The following is a 25,032-nucleotide window of genomic DNA, read 5'->3' as shown; positions in this document are numbered from 1 at the left end:
CCACTGGAATGCAAACTTTCTGAATGCAGGAAACTCATATTTTGTTCATTGCCACAACCCTAGCATCCCAGCATTGTACCTGACAAGTAAATATTTGTTGAGTAAGTGAATGCATTGGGGATAGGTAGGCCATACACTACAGCTTAAGTAATAACTTTTATTATGATTTATCTTTATTTAGGGATAGATTCAATGACATGGAAAGAAATAGATAGGTTACTTATCCTACAGGCAATTCTCAAAAGTATTATTTCTCTCAAACAAAGTTTTGATAAGTATTAAGGACTAGTGAGTTCAAGGTTATGTATTGGAGTTCAAGGTTATGTATCTGAGTTCAAGGTTATGTATGTTACCAAATATTTTAAGTGTAAAAATTTTAAATGCACAGTAAAATTCTATAATAACAAGCTCAAATGAAGTGGTGGTATGACTGGCTTCCTTTTGTGATGATCGAGTAACCTGACAACAAAGTTTAAGGAAGCCATCCCACCTTTACATAGGGGTGGGCTCAGGGTACACCTTCTGATAAAGGAATCATTTTGAGCTTTAAAAGGAAAATGATTATGTAAGCAAGACACCCAAGTTCTGCACCAAAGAGCATGGCTGTAATATTTTTAGCCTGAAATGTATTTTTAAGAGGTATTACCAACTGTAATACCCAAGCTGCTTTTTAAACAATCTAATAATTAAATGTCTAATTTTAAGAATTGTTTCCCCAATCCAAGTTAAAGAAAATGTATTGCCTTGCATTACAAAATTATTAGCTCTAAGCCAACATTTTATCTAACATTAATATTAACATTTTGGGCTGGATAATTCTTTGTTATAGAGGATTTCCAGTGCATTGTAGGATGTTTAGCAGCATCCCTGGTTTCTATCCAATGTCTCGAGACATTTCTAAATGTCCCATGAAGAGCAAAATCCCTCTTTGTTGAGAACTACTTCCCAAAGCTAATAACTGTTGGTAGAATAACTACCATCGATAATATTTCATTAGTTCATATACAGTTAAAAGAAATAATACAGAAAATCCTGAAACAATACAGAGAATTTCCCCCGTGGTAACATCTTGCAAAACCATAGTACAACTTCACAGCCAGGAAGTTGACACTGATTCTGTCAGGATCCAGAGCATTTCCATCACCACGAGGATCATTCATGTTGCCCTTTTCTAGCCACACCTACTTTCCCTCCTACACAACTTTCTTAAACACTGGCAAATATTAATTCATCTTCCATTTTCTAATTTTGTCACTTTAAGAATGCTATATAAATGGAATAATACAGTATGTAACTTTTGGGGGTTAGCGTTTTTTTTTCTTCACTCAGCCTACATTCATCAATATTGCTGCATGTATCAGTACTTTGCGTCTCTTTACTTCTAAGTAGTATTCCAATACATGGGTACACCACAGGTTGTTTAACCAGTCATACACTGAAGAACATATCAATTGTTTCCCATTTTTGGTCATTATAAATTAAGTTGCTATAAACAGGTTTTTGTGTGAACATAGATTTTATTTCTCTAGTCCAAATGCCCACACTTGCCATTGCTCAGCAGTGTAGTCGTCTGATGTTTAGTTTTTGAAGAGATGGTCAAACTTTTCCAGACTCCAACACCCTTTGTTGAAAAGTCTATCTTTCCTCCATGGAATTGCTTTTGCACTATTGTCAATAGCATTTGCATGTATTTGTGGGGTTCTATTTCTAGATTCTCTGTGTAATACTCCTTAAAAGAATACAACCCCCCCCAAAACTAAAATGGAACAGTATGACATCACAATGTCCAGCATCCAATTAAAAATTACCAAGGATAGGCAGAAAACTGTACTTGAACAACAATTAAAATTTTTAAAAAGTTACCAAGGATGCAAAAAATCAATAAAATGTTGGTGACAAAAGAGAAATGATGTAAATAGTAGTAGATATGCAAGTTAGTTGCAGATACCTGGATGTGTACAGTTCAAATTACAATTTTCTGTGTCTCTGTCTCCTTAACTGTAAAATGAGGATTATAATAGCACCTACCTCACAGAGTTTTGCTGAGGACTAAGGGACTTAATGTACAGAGCACTTGGCAGAGTGCTTAACACCCAGAAAACTTTATGAAAACCATAGCTGTTATGATTATCATCACAGTAAAATTTACAATATTGTTTCTAATAAAAAAGGGAATTTTATTCTATGTCTCTTGATGTCAGAAACACTGCATTGAATATGAAAGGTATTTTTCAGTTTCTGTGGGAGAAATGGCTGTGAAATATGGAGAAATAGTGGGTCAAATACATTTTTAAAAATCTTAAATTATCCACTAGTAAAATGGGTAAGAGAAAAAAAAATGTCTGTTGATAACACCATAGAAAAACAAAAGATGAAAAAATCAAATGATCAATATATAAAAGGATCAACAATGATTAAAATAAAAAAAAATATATATATAAAAGGAAATGGGATTTTTAAAGAACAAGAAAATAAAACATACTAAGCCAAGATATAAAATAACAAGACTAAAAATAACATTAGTCATTATAGTAATTATAAGTGGGTTAATTCCTCCTTATTAGACTCATATTGAGTCAAAGAATGAAATAGTTATATAGTATTATTAAGATATGCCTCTAAATGAAAAAAGACATAAAAAGATTGTTATCAAAGATTAGCCAAAGTTAAAATAAGAAAATTCTGGAGTAGAAATTTAAGATGCTAATATTAATGTAAAATAAACTAGTGTGCAGATAAAAAACAAATAAGACAAACAGAAATATTTTATATTGATTAAAAAGTACAATCTACAAAGAAGTTTGAGCAAATATGTAGCTGTAAACTATATAGGATCATAATACATAAGGTGTTTGAAATATAGGAGAAATTGACATTTCCATGAGTAAAATCTTTAACATACTTCTCTCAGGAATAAAGATTCAGAAGATGTATGTCATAACTGAGAAAATTGATTATATATCTATGTATATAAACAAGCAAACAGACATGTAGGTGAATAACAAAATCTTGGTGTGGTGGAGGATTTTCTAAGCATGACACTAAAGCTAAATATCCCAAGGGAACTTAAAGGCAAATGATTAAATGAGGAAATGGTTTTCACATCAGTCGTGATGTTAAAATACAAAGTATTCTTATAAATATAAAAGCTCTTTAGTAGAAAAGTGCACAAGTGACGTGAGTAGACAATTTGTGAAAGGACAGATATAGATGCCTTATAATTACATAAGATATTTGAGTTTCCAGAAAACAAAATAAATATACATTTAAAAAATACTTTTTACCTACAATATTGACAAAAAAATTAAAAATACTGATAGTACCCTCCGTTCTGAAGAAAGTGATGAATGGGTAACGTCAGATACCAGTGATGGTAATAGAAAATGGTATAATAATTCTGGACAGCCATTTGACAATGTATATCAAAAGCCTTTAAGTTGGACTAATATAGTCCACCTTTGGTAAATTATTCTTAATAAAATATACCTTTTATTGAATTCTACCCCTGAGCCAGTCACTGTTGTAGGCATTTTATTACCATAGGTATTTAATCCTTATAACAACTTTGTAAGCACATGGTAGCATCAACTTTTACAGATAAGGAACCTAATGCGTAGAGAATTTTAGTGACAAGCCAGAGGTCAAATAGCTGGAATAGTTTACATATAAGTCTATAAGTTTTTCTTTTAAATGGGGATATATGCGCACCTGTAAGAATAAATGTTTACTGCAAAGTTTATAATAGAGAAAAGTAAGAAATGGCATTCATTATCCATTGGTAGGGGAATTATTATGCAAGTTGCATTATTTAAATATACATATATAAATTTTGAAGGGATATATATTTAGAATATATTGCTAAATCTAAAAAATTGGTAAAAACAGTGTTGTTAATAATAGCTGACTTCTTTTTTGAACACTTGCTATGTGCTAAGCACTTCACAGACATTTGTTCAGCTCTTGCAAGTGTCTGCACAAAAAAAATAGCCTGGAAGGATTTACACTGGACTGTAACAATGGTTGTCTCCAGGTGGTAGAATTAGGGAACAATTTTTGAGTGTGTGATTTTTTTAAATGATTGAGTTTGTTTCAATGGGCAGTATTAATTTTGTAATCAGAAAAAAATATGTTAACTAAGAGAGAGAAAGTAATGTCTTATACATTAAGAAACAAGAGAGTGGAGTATATTCATATTGTTTTGAGCCAGAAGAGTGTGCTATGCTTCCATCTTCCCAAATCTACCTTTTTAAAATAGGGTGCTGCATTTTCAAAGATGATTATCATATCTTTATTGTAGATTCGTTAATAAAGTCTTTGTAGTCATGATTTAGTTTTCCAAATGTTTGAAGTATTTCAAAAGACTACAAAATGAAATGAAAGCAAACAGGAGGTTTCTGATTGGTCTAATAGATTTATAGATATAACTCACACATCTTCATTTTTTAACTCCCTGGAATATGGATACAGCCCAAAGGGTGTAGGCTATAATGACAATAGTTTCTTTTGAGCCCTCTGCTGCTAAATCTGCATTTCCCAGCATATCATTGCCTCCTTAGCGCTGTCAGGATCTGGGGTGGCTCAAGCTCTCTTAAACGACTTGTTTGCCAAAGTCCTGGCACTCAGTAAGCCCTTGTGTCCTGCCCTTTGCTTTGCCTACCACTGTCTGCAGGATGTAGTTTCTGGTGACAGGAATGTGTCTTTGAGGTTCATGAGTGAGCCGGACACTTGATATTTCCATGCTTGACATTACCACTATCCATTCGGTCACTTTAGAGAGGTCAGTGGAATTGTTACAGTTTCTTCTCAAGGGGTCCTAGCAGCTACTCTGCTGCATCAAACAAAAAGAAATTTTAATACATTCTTGCTGCTGCTTCTTTCTTTTTATTCCTTCCTCTTGTTTTTTGCTAGTAAATTTCGCTATAAACTAATTGTAATTGTCAGAAGTTATAAAATAGAAAATTGAAATATACACATACATACATAATACTTTGGTTTTTTACAATGTCCTAATGTCACAATATTTGGTATTTCTCTCACGTATGTTCATCAGATTAGGAATGGTAACAGTCCTCTGACATTATCAAGTTCCCTGTCTTTTAAACAAATCCACCAAGTGATAATCTGCATTTGTCTTTGTTTCAGAATGTTTAACTTTCATCTTTCCCCCTTGTAATCTTGATAATCTACTGATATTTTACATGTAGGAGGAAACTCAATTGATATTCCTGGTACAAAATGCTAAGGAAACCTGAGTCATATGGAAACTTTTCAGTTCTCAGGAGAAGGTTCTCTGTGTCAGAAGATACCAAAACTCACGAGATTAGGTGGTCTCTTTGAGATGTTAGAGGGATTGATAGGTTTCTACCTTCTAGCTTCCCTTATGCTATTAGGTTGAGCCATTTGATACTGTTGAACTTCCTAGGTAAATAGTTGATTATCAGTGATTTCATATGGCTCAACCTAAACTAATGAAGTATGCATTTTACATCAGAGTGAGGAAAGATGATATGGAAAGGATTAGTGAGGCGTTTCAATGGAAAATATATTTTTGTTGACTTCCAGAAGTATTGGTTAACATAGATTCCCTGAGGGTAGATTGGAAATGTCCAGTCTTTCCTCCTTGTCCTGGCAAGTATGTTGAAGTCCATGAATCCTCTGGAGAGCTAGTATGTCAGACTAACGTCTACTTTAATGAATATTTTACCAAAAACCAATTGTGTCAAGTTATATATACAGAAAACAGAGACACAGTCTTCCTTCAAGGAGTATTGAATCTTGGGGAGAAAGGGACATAACCAATTATATTATAATACATCATCCTAAATGTATGTTCAGTGTATAACAGAAGGCCAGACGGAGCTCGAACACTGCTTGGGGAAGTCAGGAAGGCTTCACAGAAGTGGATCAGAGTTGACTCAGGTTGTGGAAAAACAGATACAAATAACATCTCTGCCACATTGTTTTCTACAAGATGGTGGATCAGAATTGGACATTCTTCTGCATTATGTTGCTGGAAGTTGTATCATTAGTGGATGAAATGGCAAGGTGGGATTTGATACCTACCAAAGGAAACGGAAAAGGACTTTGCTACCAAAGGATCCAGCAGTGAGAGATCCTGCCTAGATAGGGGGAAACCTGAATTTAATGTTAAAAAGTTATTTGGATGTAAAAGCCAGGTCCTTAAAAAAATAAAAGCAAGCTCTGTCCTGATGATTGGATTATTTCAGCGGACTTGAGCATCTCTAGATTAAATACTTCTTTTATCTTGCTTGGTGAATACATCTCTCTCTCTCTCTCTCTCTCTCTCTCTCTCTCTCTCTCTCTCTCTCTCTCTCAGAAATATTCAAGGGACTCTTCTCTGAGGCCAGACTGTCTATCCCAAACAAAGAGCACTTTCCCTGTCCCTTGAGCCTTCCTGGTGCTCTTTCCAGCTCCTCGCACTTGTGTTTTAATGAGCCATCCTGGCTTCAAGCTTTCACTGCCATTCCTATGATCTAAGTCCTATGAGACATTTCAAAGTGTTTTGGTCCCCATGTAGCTGATTTTACCATCAATCCATTATTCATTCAAAAAATATTTATTACTACCTATAGCTATGTGCCAGAAACTATTCTGGGTGCTGAGTATACACATCAAATCTCTGTTCTCAGGGAGCATCTTCATTCAATTCTATGAGGCATCTTACCCTGATATCACTTGAAGGAGACATGGAACTGACAGATTATAAAATTCATAATCCTTGCACATTTATTCATACATTCCTATGTGTTTGTAACAATACCTAAAAGGAACCAATAAAGATAATACATGCTGTTAGAATTATGATCATTTTAAAGATTTTATTTATTTATTTTAGAGAGGGGGAGGGAGGGAGGGAGAAAGAGAGGGAGAGAAACATCAATGTGTGGTTGCCTCTCAAGCACTTCTTGCTGGGGATTTTGCCTGCAACCCAGGCATGTGCCCTGACTGGGAATCGAACTGATGACCCTTTGATTCGCAGGCCAACACTCAGTCCACTGAGCCACACCAGCAAGGGCAGAATAATGATAATTTTAATATATCTTAACCCATTTGGGTATCTTCTCCCTCAATTTCATTCAACACCATGTGAATCTGAGAAAGTATTTGTACCTGGTTGGTATAAAGGAACTCTATTAATTGAGCTTATTTTTCTATCTTACTAGAGCCCAATCTTTATAAAGTATTAAATTATGTGTATACAATGTGTGTGTGTATTTTTTAATGTATGAATAATTTAAAAATGTTCCTTTTCATTGTGATTTAAGAAACTGGGTATTTAATCACTAGGACTCAACCATAATTTCCTCCTTAATCTTTAAATTTCTGTTTTCCCAGATGACCTACTTCAAAGGTTTATTTTCAGTATTACAGAAGCCATTAAACAGGTCTATACAAGCAATTAAAGAGCATTACGTAGGATCAGCCAAAGACATAGATATATTCAATTGCCCTCATTTTAAATCGGTGAACTAACACAGAACTGTGATTAACACCCACATGGTGGGCAGGTTCACCTTGAATAAAAAACAAACTACTTCTGTGAGCTCTGATCTCGAAACCTATCAAAGTCAATAGTGATTTTTATCATGATGCCAGAATCATTAGGGCAGCAGGACGGCAGAGCAGCTGAGAGCACTGCAAGGAAAGCTAGGGGGGCACCGTGCCAGCCATCATGGATGGGAGGTAAGGGACTGACATGTCGGGGATTAGGAAGGTCTTTTTTTTTTTTTTAGGGAAGGTCTTATGAAAACTGCAGGGAGGCAACCAGGAGGCATTGAGAAAAGACCTGCCACATTGTCCCTGGTTGTTTTCTATTGCTGGTGTCTGTCCTGAACACCTGCCCCTCCAAATCCAGTGCTTAGAATGATCTTTGTTTATTTACCTTTACAGTCACCATTCTCTTCTCCTAAAAGATCAGAACACATTGAACTTAGTACTCAGCTTGGCTGTTCACAGGCACTAATCTTAGCAATGGTGTAAACCCGCCCTATCTTTGGTCCAAGAGCACACAAGGAAGGGCCAGGAATATTTTTAGTTCTGACTCACTGAGAAGTGAAAATAATAAGAATAATATGTAAAACTTAAAATACATGAATTATACCCTGATCTGTATACAGGAGGCTGTAGAGCAACTTCCTGTCTCCCTTCAGAACCACAGCTCATTCCCTCAACTTGTGATAGCTGCTGATGGTTCATTACTTAGTCCCTCTCTGAGCATTGCCCTGGACAGGAGAACATTCTCTCCTGCAAACCATGTCTCCTCTTCAGGGGCAGCCTACCTCCAGTGAGTGGTTCATGCAGGGGTACAAAGACTCCGCCCTTGTTTTGATAGTTTCATCTTCTAAAAGGCAGTTTCAGCAGCAGACATTTCTAAAGAATTGGCTGAGCCCTCTGCTGCAAAACAACTCTGCCACTCAGCTTCTCTCTGCCTAATGAGAGAAGAAATTTCTTTAGCTCCCTTACAGGGGTTCTTCCAGAGAGCCTCCCTGTGAACTTCCTGCTTGCAAATCTCCTCCTCAAACTCTCTTTTTCAGGAGAACTGACCTAAGATAGCACCTGTCCAAAGAAGAAAAAGGAATTCATTAAGGAGAATTTTATTGAGCTAATTTTCACACTTCTTCTGTGAATTGTATAGTAAATTCTACTGATTAGAAAATGGATACCAAGTGTTAATAGATTTAATGGGAATAGAGTCCAGTGTGGTCTGATGTTCCAATTATCCAAGAGAAGCTGGAAATCCAGATTTTTATGTGAACATTCCCATTTAAAAATCAATACCCACAATTTTATAAAATTCTATGTCTAAATTTTATAATTTGTATCTAGATTACAGTTTGCAACTTCTGGCCAAGAAGAGCCATTTTTTCTGTGGGTGGGGGGGGGCGGGTGCAAATTTTTAAGAAATCTTGTGCCATGCAATAAGAAATGGACCTCATTCCTTTGCAATCAAAGTTGAGGGAGGAGGAGTTTGAAATGAAGGTTTAAGTGACCAAATCTATGGACCAGGGCAAACAGTTATACCCTGTGGGCAGGCAGCCCATCAGCCACCTGGCTCTTTTCCCCTCTGCTATTCAGAAGGGGCTGGCTCTGAAGCCAGCAAGTACAGTATTTTTACAAGCACAAACCACTAATTTGTCCATTTCTTGCATCTTTCTCTTTTGACCAGAAGATGGCAGCAAATATTGACCAGACTTGGGCTTTAATTTACACCTTCAGACTTAATGTTCTTTTTGATGCATTTTACTTGAATTGTGTCAGCAAAAACAACAAAAATTATTTACATTTGCCTCACCCATTACTTCTCACATTGAGAAGGAAGGAGGTTACTCCATGTTAGACCTGGTTTATTCTTTTGAAAGAATCGTAATAAAAGTTTGACTACATGAAATAGTGGAGCAAAGGTCTTAATTTATTCCTTGATAACACAAGGATATAAAGCTTAATATCTGTCACCAAAAAAGGACTATTTATTTATTTTTTAGCTTTAGGGATGCTCTTAGTAAAAGATACAATTTTTTATGTGTCTAAATAGAATACAATGGCTTCAGAACATCAACAAAATGGTAAACATTTACTATTATTATTTTGTGAATAACTGTCACATTTATGCAGACCCATCTCTTTTTAAATGTACTTCATCCTTTCAATCACCTGGAGGTTCAAATAATGAGATATATGTCAGGAAAAGTTACTAGGAAAATCTACATGTCATTAAATTAAACTATTATTATTATTATTATTATTATTTTATTTTTTGGAGAGCAGCAATGTAAATATTTTTGACAATTTTTTTCTGTCACCAGTGATTATGAAATAAATACATGTCTTTGAGGAGAAAAGAAAACCATACTCATTCAGCAGCGGTCACCAAGCAGATCAGATTCCTCTCCTTCAAGTGCCTCCCTCAGCTTCCTCACCAATCGTGTCTGATAAACCCAATATGGCCGAGATTGAGAAATTCAATACATCGAAATTGAAGAAGACAGAAACACAAGAGAAAACATCCACTGTCTTCCAAAGAAATGATCGAACAGAAGCAAGCAGATGAATTGTAATGAGGCCTGCACCACCAATATGCCCTGTACATTCCACAAGCATTGCCTTCTTATTTTACTTCTTTTAGCTGTTTAACTTTGTAAGGTGCAAAGAGGTTGGATCAGTTTAAATGACTGTGCTACTCTCTTTCACATCAGAACTACTGACAAAGAAGGCCACACCTCCCTCTCCTGTCTGAGTCTCTGGCTGGCAGTGAAGGAAGAGAACTTGTTTGTTGGTGAAGGAAGAAGCTGGTGGGACAACAGTGAAATCTAGAGTAAAAACCAAGCTGGTCCAAGGTGTCCTGCAGGCTATAAAATGCAGTTTAATCAGAGTACCTTTATTTTTGTTAAAATTATTGTAATTATTGGAATGCACAATTTTTAATATGCAAATAAAACATTTTAAAATGTGTAAAAAAGAAAGCCATACTCAGTAAAGTAATTCAACTATCAGAGGGGACTAGATCTACAGAACAATTATTTCCACACCTCATGTTCACAGTTTTATAAAATGTAAACTAACTTTCCAGTAACCTAGGAAGATATATATATATGACAGATGAGCAATCAGGCTACACAAATTAGAAGAAGATCGGGCATGAAAAATAGGAATTATCGATGCTTGAAGATATCAACAGAATTTACATATCAGTTGTTGGGTTTATTAAGAAATGTAAAGACATCTAAAGATGATTGTTAAACATAAGTAGAAGGAAAGGTAACAGACTGAGAAAGATGTTGTGATAGTTCTGGAAGAATCAAAATCTTTGTAAAGTAAAAATAATAATAATAAAAAGAAAGAAAGAAAGACAAATTTGTTATGAATTGCATCAGAGAATTACAGACTCGCAGGAGCTGAAAGGATGTGGGAATTCCTCTAGGATAGTCTTCAGCCTGCCAAAATTCTGTGGGTTTCTTTCTCTGTATCTTTGGAAATGTTTATCTGGTCTCTGCTTGATTGCTTCCACTGATCCTGAGCTCTTGACATTTTGCTGTAAAGATTTCATTTTCAAACAGCTCTCCTTGTTATAAATTTTTTTTCTTTACGGAGATCTGAAACTGGTCTCCGTGCAACATCAGCTCATTAGTTCTCCTCTGGAGAAGTAGTTCTAAACAGTATTATTTTGAATCACAGATGACTTTATGAGATTTATGAAAGTTATGGACACTCATCCTAGAAAAATGCATTCCCTAGGCTCATTCATGGAGTTGAGGTTAAAGCATCCCTACTATATGGAGGATAAAGCCTTTTCCACAAGACAGTTTTTCAAACAGTTTAAAACCTCATCATGTTCTTTTTAAAACAACCTTACCAGTTTCTTCAGTACCTTCTTTTCTTCCCTTCCTCCTCTCTCTGTCCCTTCATCCACTTTTTAAAAACAAAAATATAGCCCTGGCTCAGTAGCTAAGTTGGTTGGAGCATCATCCCATACACCAAAATGTTGTGGGTTTGATCCCTGGTCAAGGTGTGGATCAAGCCATTTGGGATCATATGGATCTGGTTTGGGATAGAACCCTCCACTGAAAAGAATAGATTTGGAGTTTCTTCTTGTCCTTTGTAGCCTAAGTCATGAGCATGGATAGCCAAGGATGTACAAAGGGTGTGAAAAAAATGGAAGGCAACCTACCATAGAACTCAGGGAAACACTAGCATTTGAAAGCAGCTGGGGGAAGAAGAAGAGGAACAGCTATTGAAGGCAATTGACAGTTAGGGAAGCAGGCAAAAGTCTACCCCTTAAAAAAATCCAGTGCTCAGTAAGCTTCAGACATTCTGCTAACTGTTGATCTTAATTTTTTTCTTATATAGATAGCATATTGTCCAGTGCCATCTTTGTCTGTTACTCTACGACTTCCTGCACAATAAGCCAAGGCCCCACTTGTGCTCAAATGTGTTGCTGTGCTTTTCATTATACCCCGTCGGTCTAGATGTCTATCTCTGCATGGATGCCACGCCACTTGAATTACCCAGTTATCACACTTTTCAAATATCTCCCTCCCGCTATTTCATTGTAAATATAAATTATGGTCATATTTCGGGTGGACAAAGTTGTTGGCACATTTTCAATAATGTAAGTGTGTGCTGAATAGACTGGTCATTTAGAAACCTCTGTGCAGCTGGTTCTAAAATGAAACTAAGGAAAGAATGTGAAATGAACACATCATTCTCTCAGACAGTGATCCCCAAACTTGGCTGGGTGTTAGAATCACCTGGGGATCTAAACACTGTAAATTCCGGAGCCCTGTCCCAGATGTACTGGGTATGATGGAGCATTTGGGCACAAGGAACAGGTGGTTGTGATGTGTTCATTTCATGGCCTGGCATTTGGGAATCCTTGATAGGGAGTTCTGAGAACATTGATTAAAGACATTTTCAGTGATGTTAGAGTGCTACTTTGTAATTAACTTTCATAAAGCAAGCAATTTATTAATCTGTCTTAATATTATAAAACAATGAATATTATTAAAAACTACAAACATTTTAGAAATAAAAAGAAATGCAATATAACCTCACAATTTCCTCCTTGATAAATAAAGGATATGAATAATTTAGTGAATATTCTGTGTTTTTTTTCTCCATGATTTACTAGGTTATTTTTTCTGAAAGTAAAATTGGATCATACTATATTTTGGGAGACTAGACTAAGAGCCTGCACTTGGAAGCCAGGCTTCTCTGGGTTTGAGACCCAGCTCTGACCCTTACCAGCCTCCTTGGGCCAATTACTTAACCTCTCTGAGCCTTGGGTGTTATTCATTAAATACAGATAAAACTACTACCTATATCATTAAGTTCTTGTGGGAATTGGAAGTAATGCTTATAAAGGGCTCAGAACAACATACAAAATAAGTTCTCAACAAATATTTCTTTCTTCTTCTCTTTATTATTATTTTTAAATTGCTAAGAGTATAGACATATCTACCCAATATATTGAATAATTTATTAATAACATTTTAATTCTTTTACACATATATATACTACTATATGAATGTGCAATGCTTTATTTAACCAATGCCCTACTTATACACATTTAGTTTTTCTCCCAGCTTTTTATGATCATAAACAATACTGCAGGGAATATCCTTGTATGTATATCCTTTCATACTTGTATCAGTTTCTCTCCAATAAAAGAAATTGTTGAGTCAAAGCATATGAATATTTTAATAAGGGTTTTCCCATTAACTCCACACCATTTATGTATTTATAAATAAATAAAACAATAAATCAACCAATAATGTAGGGGGCTGTTTTCCTACATACTTGCCCAAATTGGATATTAGTATTTTTTAAAGTTTTGCTAATGGGATAGACAAAATGATATATCATTGCATTTATTTATTAGAGAAAGGAAACACTTAAAATAATCTAGGTCATAGTTTTTCATTTAGCTTTGTATTTTCCCATATGCCCCTGGTGTATTTTATTTTTTAAGGGTTTCCCCCCTCTTTCGTGTTATTCCTTTCATTTCTTTTCCTTCCATTCACCTTCTGATTTTCTTTCTCTCCTTCTTGATTTATCACTTGAATGATATTTTATAAGTTAATGTTATTTTTCCTTCTCCCTTAATATTGCATGGTCTCTTGATCCCTTTAATATTCTCTTAATTTTATTTGTCTTTTGTAACCATAAGACCCCAAGTAATTTCATCCTATATTAGTCAAATCGGTGTTTTCTCTCTCCCCAACAATTCACATTGTGTGGAAGAAGGGAGAGTGAGCTTCCTCACTATCAATTCGAAGTAGAAAAGGGCTGGCTGGTTTTATATTTCCTTCCTTCCCAAATCAATGTATCTTCTGCAGCATGTAATTGTTTCTTTGGCTTTCCAGATACAACCTATTGCTGACAGAAAATGTCACAGCTTGTGCGAGTGCCAGTAGCATCTAACTGTATCCTAAACCGTCTGCACTGGCGTTAACAGGCTTAACAGAATGTTATGCTTTGGTGAGATGAAAATTTGCTTCAGTAAATTGTGTTTGCATGAGGTTTGACCTCAAATGAAATCACACCATTGTATGGGCTAAAACAGAAGTGGCCATCAAAGTATGAAACGACCTAGATAACATGAATATCCAAATGGTATTTTTAGATAGGTTACTATTTATAGCTTATTATAATAACATAATGATCAGGAATAGGGCTTTATTCTTTCTATTCCAAATTCACTGTATTCTCATTTTACCAAAGTCAATATCTTTCCTCATCTCCTAAAAGAATGTATAGAAAGATCCCCTAAATAGGCATGTAACATGTTGATTTAAATTTTATGTTACATAAGTCAAAATCATTTGGCATTTATTATCAAAGTAATTTGTACCTTTAAAGTATAACAGTAATATACCTTAAAGGTATATTAGCACATTTTCCAAGTTGAATTATGTTAGTTTACAGTGTAGGATTACAGTGTTTTCAAAAGCCTAAGTCAGCTTTTTGGCTGGAACCACCATCTTCTAGTAATTCGCCAAAAGGACTAACACAAAGGGAAAGGGGAGAGGTACCCATTATACGTTCTCTAGGCCTTTTAGAAAACGTGGAGCTGTTTCTTTGGCTACATACATGAGAATCTACAAGAAAGGAGATATTGTAGATATCAAGGGAATGGTCACGGTTCAGAAAGGAATGCCTCACAAATGTTCTCATGGCAAAACTAGAAGAGTCTGCAATGTCACCTAGCATGTGGTGGGCATTGTTGTAAACAAACAAGTTAAGGGCAAGATTCTTGCCAGGAGAATTAATGTACGGATTGAGCATGTTATGCACTCTAAGAGTCGAGCTTCCTGAAACGTGTGAAGGAAAATGATCAGAAAAAGAAGGAAGCCAAAGAGAAAGGCACCTGGGTTCAGCTAAAGCATTGTCCTGCTCCGCCCAGAGAAACGTACTTCGTGAGAACTAATGGAAAGGAGCCTGAGCTGCTGGAACCCATTCCCTATGAATTCATGGATGATAAGTGTGAAAAAAAATCAAAGACTTCTATACTGATAAAAATGTTGGAAACAAAAAGCCTAACTCATTAAAATAATAACTCACTAAACAATATTTGTGGTGGCTTATATCATATGTGTTCAAATATATGAGGTTTCCCAAAAACATTATTACCATTATATTTAATATTAAAATGATAATGTCACAGTTAAAATAAAAACTATATACACTAACACAGTATGCAGCCATTGAAATGTGATTAGGAAAACTATGCAGGGACAAGGAAATATTTATAACAAGGTAAAGTAAATAAAGCATAATATTAAAATATGACTGCAGGCTTACATATAGAATCCAATGACAATGTTTACCTTCTATTTTTAGGACTAAGTTTTCTTCATCTTGCTATTATATTGCCTTCTCAATAAAAAAAGTCCTGTGTAATAAATATAAACAGTAGCAAAGGTCCAACCTTTATTCAACAGTTCAACAATTATATCTTCCATTAAACAAAAATCAGGAATAGTCACTTGACTAATATTTGTAATATGCAATTAATCTTCAGAATGTATACATTCCTTGTATTCTTAATAATCTTGGAAAGTTGGCCCTGAATAGATATGGATAGAAACAAGGGTGATATTTAAAACATTAAACATTCTATCATCAGAACAGAAAATCGACTAGCAGAACAGACACAGCCATACTCAAGTATAGGGGCCAAATATCCATGCTGGATAGAAGTGACAGTGTGCTTTTAGAACAGGCCAAGGGAACTCTGTTTTTTCTGGATATCAACATACTTTGATGAACAACACAGTAGGTTGGCAATGAGAAGGCATAGGTTATAGTTCCAACTTTGACAAATAAATCCCTTGAGTCTTACCTTCTATATGGAGAAGAATAAATAATTGAAAGGATGAGGTAATACAAGTGGGAAAAGATTGTAAATTTTAGAGCTCAATAGAATCCATCAGATCTTTATAGTAATTAATGAAATATTAACATTTTCTTTATTTACTTGCATATTATAGATCTAATTGGCAATCTTGTTCTTCTAACATATCATTTAATGAGTCCAGTAACTGAATTCTGACTAAAAAATTCAGATTTCAGATAATATACACTGATTCAATCAAAAACCTACCTTTGTGAATCAGGAATAATGATTGGAACTGCCAAATGTACAGGAAGTTGTTTTTTTTCATTATAAAAACCAAATTTGTGTTTGGTAACTTGAGAAGTATGAGCCACATGTGGTCACACAGCTCAGAGTTTAACACACACGTTTCCTGTGTCAGACTCTTCCAGCGTGATTGCAATTTGCTGAACATTTATTGTACAAGTAATGCCGATATTTTATTAATCCTGTGAAGTTTTGCCTTTCCTCCCTCGTTTTCAATCTGTTTTTCTTTTTTCAACGTTTTCTGCTGCACTATGTCATGGGGGGGAGGGGCGTTGGTTGGTTCTTCCCATCTCTTCGATTCCCTCTGTTGTGTTTCATTGGGTCATGTCAACTATAGATTTGCTGGGTTTTTATACACAGAGCAGTTTTATACTTCTAAAACTTCTAAAATTTTAAAACTTTTTACTTACTTTCCAATGCTTAAAAAGTACCATAAAGTTACACTGTTTAAGTAAATGGTCAGTGGTTCAGGCAGTCTTTGTAAAGAATTTTTCCACTCTATTAAGTTCTGAATGTTATAAAAGTCCTGAGCTTAATTTTAGAAAGCTTACTTAACAAGTGCTCAGAAACTCATACAATCCTTACCTCATGATGATATAAACCACTATCAGTGTCCACATTTAAAAAGTATAAGTTGATAGTCATCTCTGGCTGGAGTGATAAAATTATACAGGGTCCTGCACAAATAAAGCCCCTTTTTTATTACAAAATCTTTAATTACAAAACCATAAGCATGTAATTCTGTAACATTACAATATCACACTCAAGCACACCATATGACATTTTAGGTGAAGTGTTCAAATTAAAACTATAAATTATTACACCCATATTATTACCCTACCGACCACACTCAATCAGGCATTACTTCTGCCAGACTTTGTATATATAGTAATAATACCAGGGACAGAGTAGCAGTTGTAACAGTAAAGACAATATTGAATACCCTATAGAGACTGAGGACCAAGAAAGTGTTTATTTGTCCCAAACATTAAATCAAATCTTGCCCTAAGCATTTTATCACCAAAAACAATACTGTCCTAAAAAACCCCCACAGCCTTAGAATTACACTTCAATTAAAAGTCTAATTTATTATATTTTATGTCCTCAAGGGGCTCTTCTCATAAGAATTATTTCATTTTTCTAGCATTGAAGCAGTATAGCATTATAGACAGACACCTGTTATACAAACCATCTTAATACAAATATACACACAACTCGTATTTTCATGTGTTCTTTAAAACATGCTGTCATTCATATGCATTGACATATGTCATAATAGTGCAGTTATAACCATACATTTAATCTGAAATGATTCCATTCAAGAAAACGATTGAAATGCTTGCATGGACATGGTGGGGGTATTTTCTACCCTCCACATCCTCTCCCTTCAGGGATTTATCTCTGGCATCAAATATATCAGCACTCCGTATCTCAAAGATGATTATGTACATGTAAACATACACAACACAACCTTGTATCTGCACCTTCCTATCATTCTCAGAGATGTTTTCAACTAGGCTTGAAGTAATTGATATTTTCTTGTAACATCAGATCTCTGCTCTCTGCCATCTTTCATTGTTCCCAAACCAGGAACCACTTACTTCCCCTTATTCTCCTATACTGTCTCTTATTTGTAGTTAAACCAATTTCTTTAATGTTCAAAACAAACAAAAAACCAAAACTAATCATTCCATCTTCTTTACTTTTGCTCTGCAAGCCTTTCAGCTGTTATGTTACATGATATTGAGCAAGCCAGCCTCTCCGGGCATCAGCTTCTCTTCGGTGAAACAGTTGCTGAAAGACTGCATCTGATTTTGAAATGCTGTTTTATTCCATGTAGCCCCCTTACCCTGGGGAGCCTGTCCTGGAGCACTAGGTAAAGCTGGGGTTACTGCACCTTCAGATTTTTCATGGCCTCCCTTTGAAGTTACTTAAACTGATTTGCGTGCCATTTCCCAAACTTTTATGCTAATTCCTTTGTGTTCTTTATGGTTTGTTTTATTTATGGCTTTGCTTCATCTCTCAGTTCAGAAATGTTTACCTGCTTCTCTAGCTCTAATTCTGGTCTCCCTCCAAATGATCACTCATCCTTCTAATCTTTTGCTGTGGCCTCTACGACTAAGAACTTCGTCATGGTCGCAGACCTTGCACCTTTGGCGGAAGCACTTGGAGCTGATGCCCCTCGCTAGCTTCACCTCGCCAGGAGTGGGAACTTGGCATTATGATTCTATGTTTCTCTTGCCAACACATTTTCTGTTTCTTATACAAATGCTGCTCATCCTTCTATGCTCAGCTCAAGTCCTAACCATTCTGTGAAAATTCCCTATCCTCCACATGGACAAAAACTAAGGGGAGGGTGGTAATGGGAGGGAAGTGGGGAGGGTTGGGTGGGTGGGCTGGAATGGGAGTAAAAGGGAGAAAACTGTACTTGAACAATGATTAAAATTTTAAAAAGTTAAAAAATTTTAAAAAAGGAAAAAAAAAGAAAATTCCCTATCCTCATAATATCAGCTATCATTCATCTTTTTAGTTGGGCGGTTACAGTTACCACCTGCATCACATCTGGCACAAAATCATAAAATAACTTTTATTAAAGTAATCTTAGAAGTCACTTAGTCAAATTGTACCATACAGAATTCCACTCTCCCACATTCTTCACCAAGCCTTACTTGGGATAATTCTGCTCCTTGTAAAAACACACATTCTATTTATGGAATAACCCAAATATCTCAGATACCATTTTCTTCACTGGGTACATTGACTCTAGGATGTTACCAATTAATATGTATCAACTCAACTGAGAAAACCTAAAATGACTTCCTAGGAGATATACAAATCCTGCTGTTCAGAACATACTACCAGCTTTAGGTAAAGGACATGGCACAGTGGATTCAGATAAGGGAGGGGGTCGTATGTTTAATGGATGGATGGCAGGAATCTTCTATGTTTAATAGTTGGATGGCAGGACTCTTCAGTCTGAGGTTTCCCAGTGTAGGACAGTAGAAGTGAAAATACCTATGATCTCACTCTCCAGAGAATGAAACTTCTACATGGACAGATCTTTTTTTTCCTGCTAAAGACTTAAAAATGATGGTGATGATGTTACATGGATGAGTTAAAGATGTTCTCAGTATATAGGTCCCTATATTGTTTACTTCTTCACAGCAGGCTAGGATTGTTAGCTCAAGCCCACTAATGCCAAACTCAAGTTTTTACATATCTAACTGCTTTGAATATAGCCTCAATAAGCAGATTTTTAGCCACCTAGAATCTGTTCACTTTGCATACCCCCACAGAACTGCACCTGACACCTGCTGACCATAAGGAAGACAAAACCTGCAGCTCCAGACCACTACTGTGCCCCCAAGCTCCTTGACTCAGGGACTCCGCATCCCCAACAAAGCGACATTGTCTAGACACATGAATCCTTTTTTCAAGTCTCCTCTTCCCCAGTGGTCCTGGCTTTTTCTTGATCATTCCTAAAATCAAATTCAGTGGATTAAAAAAAAAGTTTAAGCAGGGCAAGTCAGTCTTCTTTCCATCTCTAGTGCCCCTGTCCAAAGATAAATGCTATCAACTGTTTCTTGGGTGTATACATATAGAAATGTCTCATGTACACATACACACACATGTGGTATTAGTTGGCTAGGGCCGCTACAACAAAACACCATAAACTGGGTGGCTTAAACACAGACATTTATGTTCTCATCATTCTAGAGGCCAGAAGTCCAAGATCAAGGTGTCATCCAGTGTGGTTTCTCCTGAGGCCTCTGTCTTTGGCTTGCAGATGGCCATCTTCTTTCTGGTTTCTCACATGGTCTTTCCTCTGTGCCTGTCCACCCCTGGGGTCTCTTTGTTTGTCCAAATCTTCAGATAAGTATATTAGACATATTGGATTAGGGCCCACCCTAATAGCCTCATTTTAACTGAATTACTTCTTTAAAGACAGGCTGTATCTCTGAAAAGAGTGGTATTCTGAGGTACTGGGGTTTTGGGTTTCAACGTATGAATTTGGGAGGACACAATCCAGCCCATAACATGTACCTATATCTACCTTCAGAAAAATACTAATGAATCTTACTGTGCATACTGTCTTTTGCTTTTTTAAAAAAAAATATTTTATCTATTTATTTTTAGAGAGGGAAGGGTGGCAGAGAGAGAGAGAGAGAAACATCAATGTGGGGTTGCTGGGGGCTGTGGCCTGCAACCCAGACATGTGCCCTGACTGGGAATTGAACCTGCGATGCTTTGGTTCGCAGCCTGCACTCAATCCACTGAGCTATGCCAGCCAGGGCTATCTTTTGCTTTTTTTTATGTACTATATGTTGGTGTTTTTCTCATATCAGCAAACAGAGATACATCTACCTTATTCTTTTAATGACTGTATAATATTTTGTTGTCCGGATAGATGGAGTATGCTCTTTATCTCAAACCCAATTGTTAAACCATTTGGTTGCTTCCAGTTTTAATTTCTTTTACAGACAATAATACCATAATATCTTCATAATTATGTTTTTTTACAAGTGGAGAGATAGCTATAAGAAAAAATTTTTTGAATGAAGACTGTGCAGTCAAGAGGAATGGAAAGTTACTTTTGAATAGATAACACTAATTGCCCCAGAAATAGAGAGTATCAGTTTACATTCCCATCCATAGTGTCTGTGAAAATCCCCCATGTGCTTGCCATGATTCTACATTGTCAAATGGTTTCGGCTTTGTTAATGAATTATTGAAAATGATATCTTAGTGTAGTTTTAACTTGAATTTCTTTCATTGAAAGTGGGGGTTGAACATCTTTTCATGCTGAAAACTGTACTTCTTGTAAACTGCCTGTTTACATTCTTTATCCACTTTTTCCTGTGAGATTATGGGCCTTTTCCTTAGTGATTTTTCTGTCCTACTGTACATATAATAAAGGAGTGAATCTCTTACCTTATGTGGTTTTATAGGAGATAGGTTGCAACATTGCCCTGGAACTCTTGGGTCTTGGGCAACCTCCTGGGCAAATGGTTTCTGGAACTAAAGTCTCTTAGTCAAGGTAATTCAGGCACAGATAGAAAGCGAATTTCCATCTCCACACCTGACAATCTCTTGTTTTAACTAGGATAATACTAAGAAGCTGAGAAAGTTCAGATACTGAACACATTTGCTGATTTTGTGAGGCACTTTCTAGAACTTTAACTTTCCTAACCACATGAATTACTAAACTGAGTACTCAATTACAAATTAAATAATTTAGCTCATAACACATCTCTTTTCTAAAAATTAAAATCTCAATTTCAATTAATAAACTGCCAGAGAAATGGAATCATCTTGTTATTCATGTCAATGGGATCAAAATTTATGGAATATAGCTCCAAACCTCAGTGACCTGTTCACTGAGTTGAAAGGACCACACTCCACACTATTGGCCATTGGGTAGTAGAACATTTTTCCTGCCTGGCTTCTTCTCTTCCTTCTCATCCCAGCTGAAGCCCCTTGTCCTCAGAGACACCTCGCCTGACACTCAAGCCCTCACATAACGAAGACCATTCCCATTAAACTCTGTTCCGTCTTTTGGAAGCATTGGACACAATTAGTAGTCATATATGTATTTGTTTAAGACAATGTCTAAAACGTATTAGACACTCAGTAAAGGGATGAATGCAGGGTGGTGGGAAGGTAGGTTTACAATTGTTTGTATAGGGAATGATAGGATAATTTATTAACAATAATACAAAAATAAGCTGTGTTTTGTGTACTCACAACTGTGAACCTACTTTTTCCTACCCTGTACATAGAGGAGTGGGGGTAAGAGAAATGGATGAAGGTGGTCAAAAGGTACAAATTTCCACTTATAAAATAAACAAGTGACGGGGATGAAATGTACAGCATGGTGATTATCGTTAATAAGACTGAACTGCACGTTTGAAAGTTGCTAGGAGAGTATATTTTAAATGTTGTCATCACAAAAAAAAATTTGTAACTATGTATGGTGATGGATGTTAACTAGACTTATTGTGGTGATCATTTTGCAATATATACAAATATTGGATAATTACATTACACACCTGAATTAATACAATGTTATATATCAATTATACTTCCATATAAAAGGGATGAACATATGAAATAAAAATTCCTTTAAGTTCTAACATTGTACAATTTTATGAACGGTCACATTCCCAAGAAACTATAGATATTTTTATATCTTCTAAAGCTTGAGGTTACTATAAACACTTTGCAACAAAAGCATACATGTCTGGACAAAACTCATTTCCATCCATATTCTTGGGAAGACGAGTTCCTGATACATCCCAGACTCCTGTCCCGTTCACTCCACAGCAACCCCTCTCCATTTTGAACTCTCCACGAGTCTTACCTTGTAACTTAGAAGTGAAGAAAGTGTGAGAGAAGGCAGTTAATATGTCCAGAGCTGTGCTCCAGTGTGTAGGTACAGGTTAAATGCCTCTTTTATTTTTATCATTACAACAGAGTTTATGACTGTAATAAAGATGTGAGTGGTTTCTTCAAAGATAAATATCTGAAACAGAGAGGCAGGTTACATTCTAATAGCCTGTGGCTGCTGTCAGAAATAATTTAATGCTTAGTGCTTTGTTGGCTGACCCAAGTCCTTTGAAGAAGTGAAGCATGCTCCTTACACATCATGGCTGCCCAGAATCCACTCATTTATGTGAGGTGCTCTGTAGTGCTGCTCAATGAAGGCAAGAAGCCTGAACTTGGTAATTGAGAATGAATGTCAAGTAGTATCAAGACGCCTCAATTCATAAGGCTGATAACTCCTTCTGTGATTGCATTTCCATTTTTACAGCTGCTTCAGCAGCCAACTTTGCCAGCCTTGTTTGGGAAAGTACGTATATTACAGGACTCTTGGCACTGCCTGAGAAGAAGCTAGATTTCTTTTCTTTTTCCTAAGGACTGTGTAATTTTCCAACTCATATAAAGACCAATTTTACGTAACGGATAAAGAGATAGAAAGAAAGAAGAGAGAAATTCTTATAAGACAAAAAATAAGGAAAGAAAAAGCACTGAGCGTTGTGTTACTATTCTGGCAGTCACACGTTTAAGAAAGTTTTGACATTGACAATATACTTCTTTGAGAGAAAAAAGTTCCTTAAATGAAATGAAAATATCCAAATGATTAAACAATGGTGAGGAATGAATTCAATTCCTAAAATGTTTTGGAACCATAGTTGTTTAAATGGAGTAATATACATATTACCCCCAGCACAACGGCCAGCCCCTCTTTCTGTACGGAGCTAGAGAATAAGTACTGTAGGCCTCCAAGCTCAATAGCATCTGTAGCAGCCACTTAACTCTGGCATTGTACACAAGTAGCCATAGACAATGTGTAAACTGGTGAGTATGGCTATGTCCTGATAAAACTTTATTTATGGACACTAAAATTAGAATTGTATATAATTTTGTGTTGTACATATTTTTATCCTTTTTAACTATTTAAAAATGTAAAAATCATTCTTAGCTCAAGTGATGTATAGTAGATGCCATGCTGGATTCTACTACAGGCCATTGTTTGCTGATCCCAAGTATAATACATGGTAGATGCCCCACAGCTATGCTTGAGTCCCTTAAATAAACAGTTATGTCTCATGGATAAGCCACCTATATGGACAGGGTCTTTGGTCAGCACTTCATGCCATAGTCTCTGGAATTTGGTCCACCCATGGTGAGGTCTGTTTACATCAACAATTTTTCCATACACAGAAAACTATCTTTGTGAAGTTGATAGATAAAGAGAAGCATAAATTGTCTCAAGGACATTCCCCCTTCCTCTACCCCTACCTTTCCAAAACGTCACTTAACTCTCTTGGTCTAATCTGGAAGTCAGAGTGAAGCAGAAATCACTATGATATAAGCAATATTATAACTGAATAAAGTTGTTTCCAGTTACGCTGAGGCCTGGGTACCTTCTTAAAAAGAGCAAATGGTGAAGATTAGAGAGCATTTTGTAAAACTGCAAAACTGAAAATTTGGTTGAACATCATATGGTTTGTTTATACTTAAACTGTGAGTCTACCTACTACCCTCTTTTCTCTCTAATTATGTAAAAGCAATTAGCAGAGCTTTTCTTACATTGGAAGTTTTTAAAAAGACATTTTGAATATAAATGATACATGTGGGACAGTCTGTTTTTTTTTCTTATTGTGATATAAATTGTCTTGTTTGGCAGACAATATGGAAATCAGCCAGAAAAAAATATATTGACTAATTGTTCAACTTTTCCCTGAGAGTAGAAACCTAAGATTTCACTCTAGCAGTGGTGAAATTAAAAAGAGAAACAAAAACAAAACAAAACATTGTAGTTATTTTCACAATTTGGGCGCTCACTTGTGACACGGAGCTGCTTTAATGGCGTCCCACTTTAAACCTTTCCTTTGGTGCTGACAGCATAACAAAGGGCAGCAATGATGAGAACTGACTTGACTGAATTGCAAGATTGAGTGTCTAGTTTGTCTAAGGAAGAGAATTAATATATAAAGCAATGCCAAATTGGATCTGATATGCAAGAGCTACTTTTACATACTGAATTCTAATAGTTCGAGGAAGCAGCTTTAGATTTGGAATGTTTAATAATTCAGAAAATTTTGAGACACAGTAGGTAGTTTTTACAATGTTGCTCTCTCGCTGTTGTTACATCTTAGAAAGCAAGTGACAAAAGTCATATTTGCTTTCATAGTATTCAATGTGCTTTGGGAGGTCCAGACAAAACCACACCAAGGATTTAGATAAAAGTTTCAGGCATTTATGTACATATTTCCCAATCACAGAGTCAGCTTATTATCTAGATTTTCCCAGTAACAAATATCCCGATAATTGAGGACGTCTTTGGTATTTACTTGGATGTCAGGCAT

The 25,032-nt window shown here is 35.9% G+C and overlaps 1 pseudogene; it reads left to right on the top strand.

Annotated features, from left to right (window-relative positions):
* The first annotated feature begins 5,971 nt into the window (after window positions 1-5,971).
* Window positions 5,972-15,065, top strand: LOC123819913 (annotated as a pseudogene).
* The last annotated feature ends 9,967 nt before the right edge of the window (window positions 15,066-25,032 follow it).

The sequence above is a fragment of the Phyllostomus hastatus genome, unplaced genomic scaffold, assembly GCF_019186645.2.
Source record: "Phyllostomus hastatus isolate PE091 unplaced genomic scaffold, TTU_PhHast_1.1 phas_contig_34, whole genome shotgun sequence".
NCBI lineage: Eukaryota > Metazoa > Chordata > Mammalia > Chiroptera > Phyllostomidae > Phyllostomus > Phyllostomus hastatus.
This window is presented reverse-complemented; position numbering and strand designations above follow the sequence as displayed.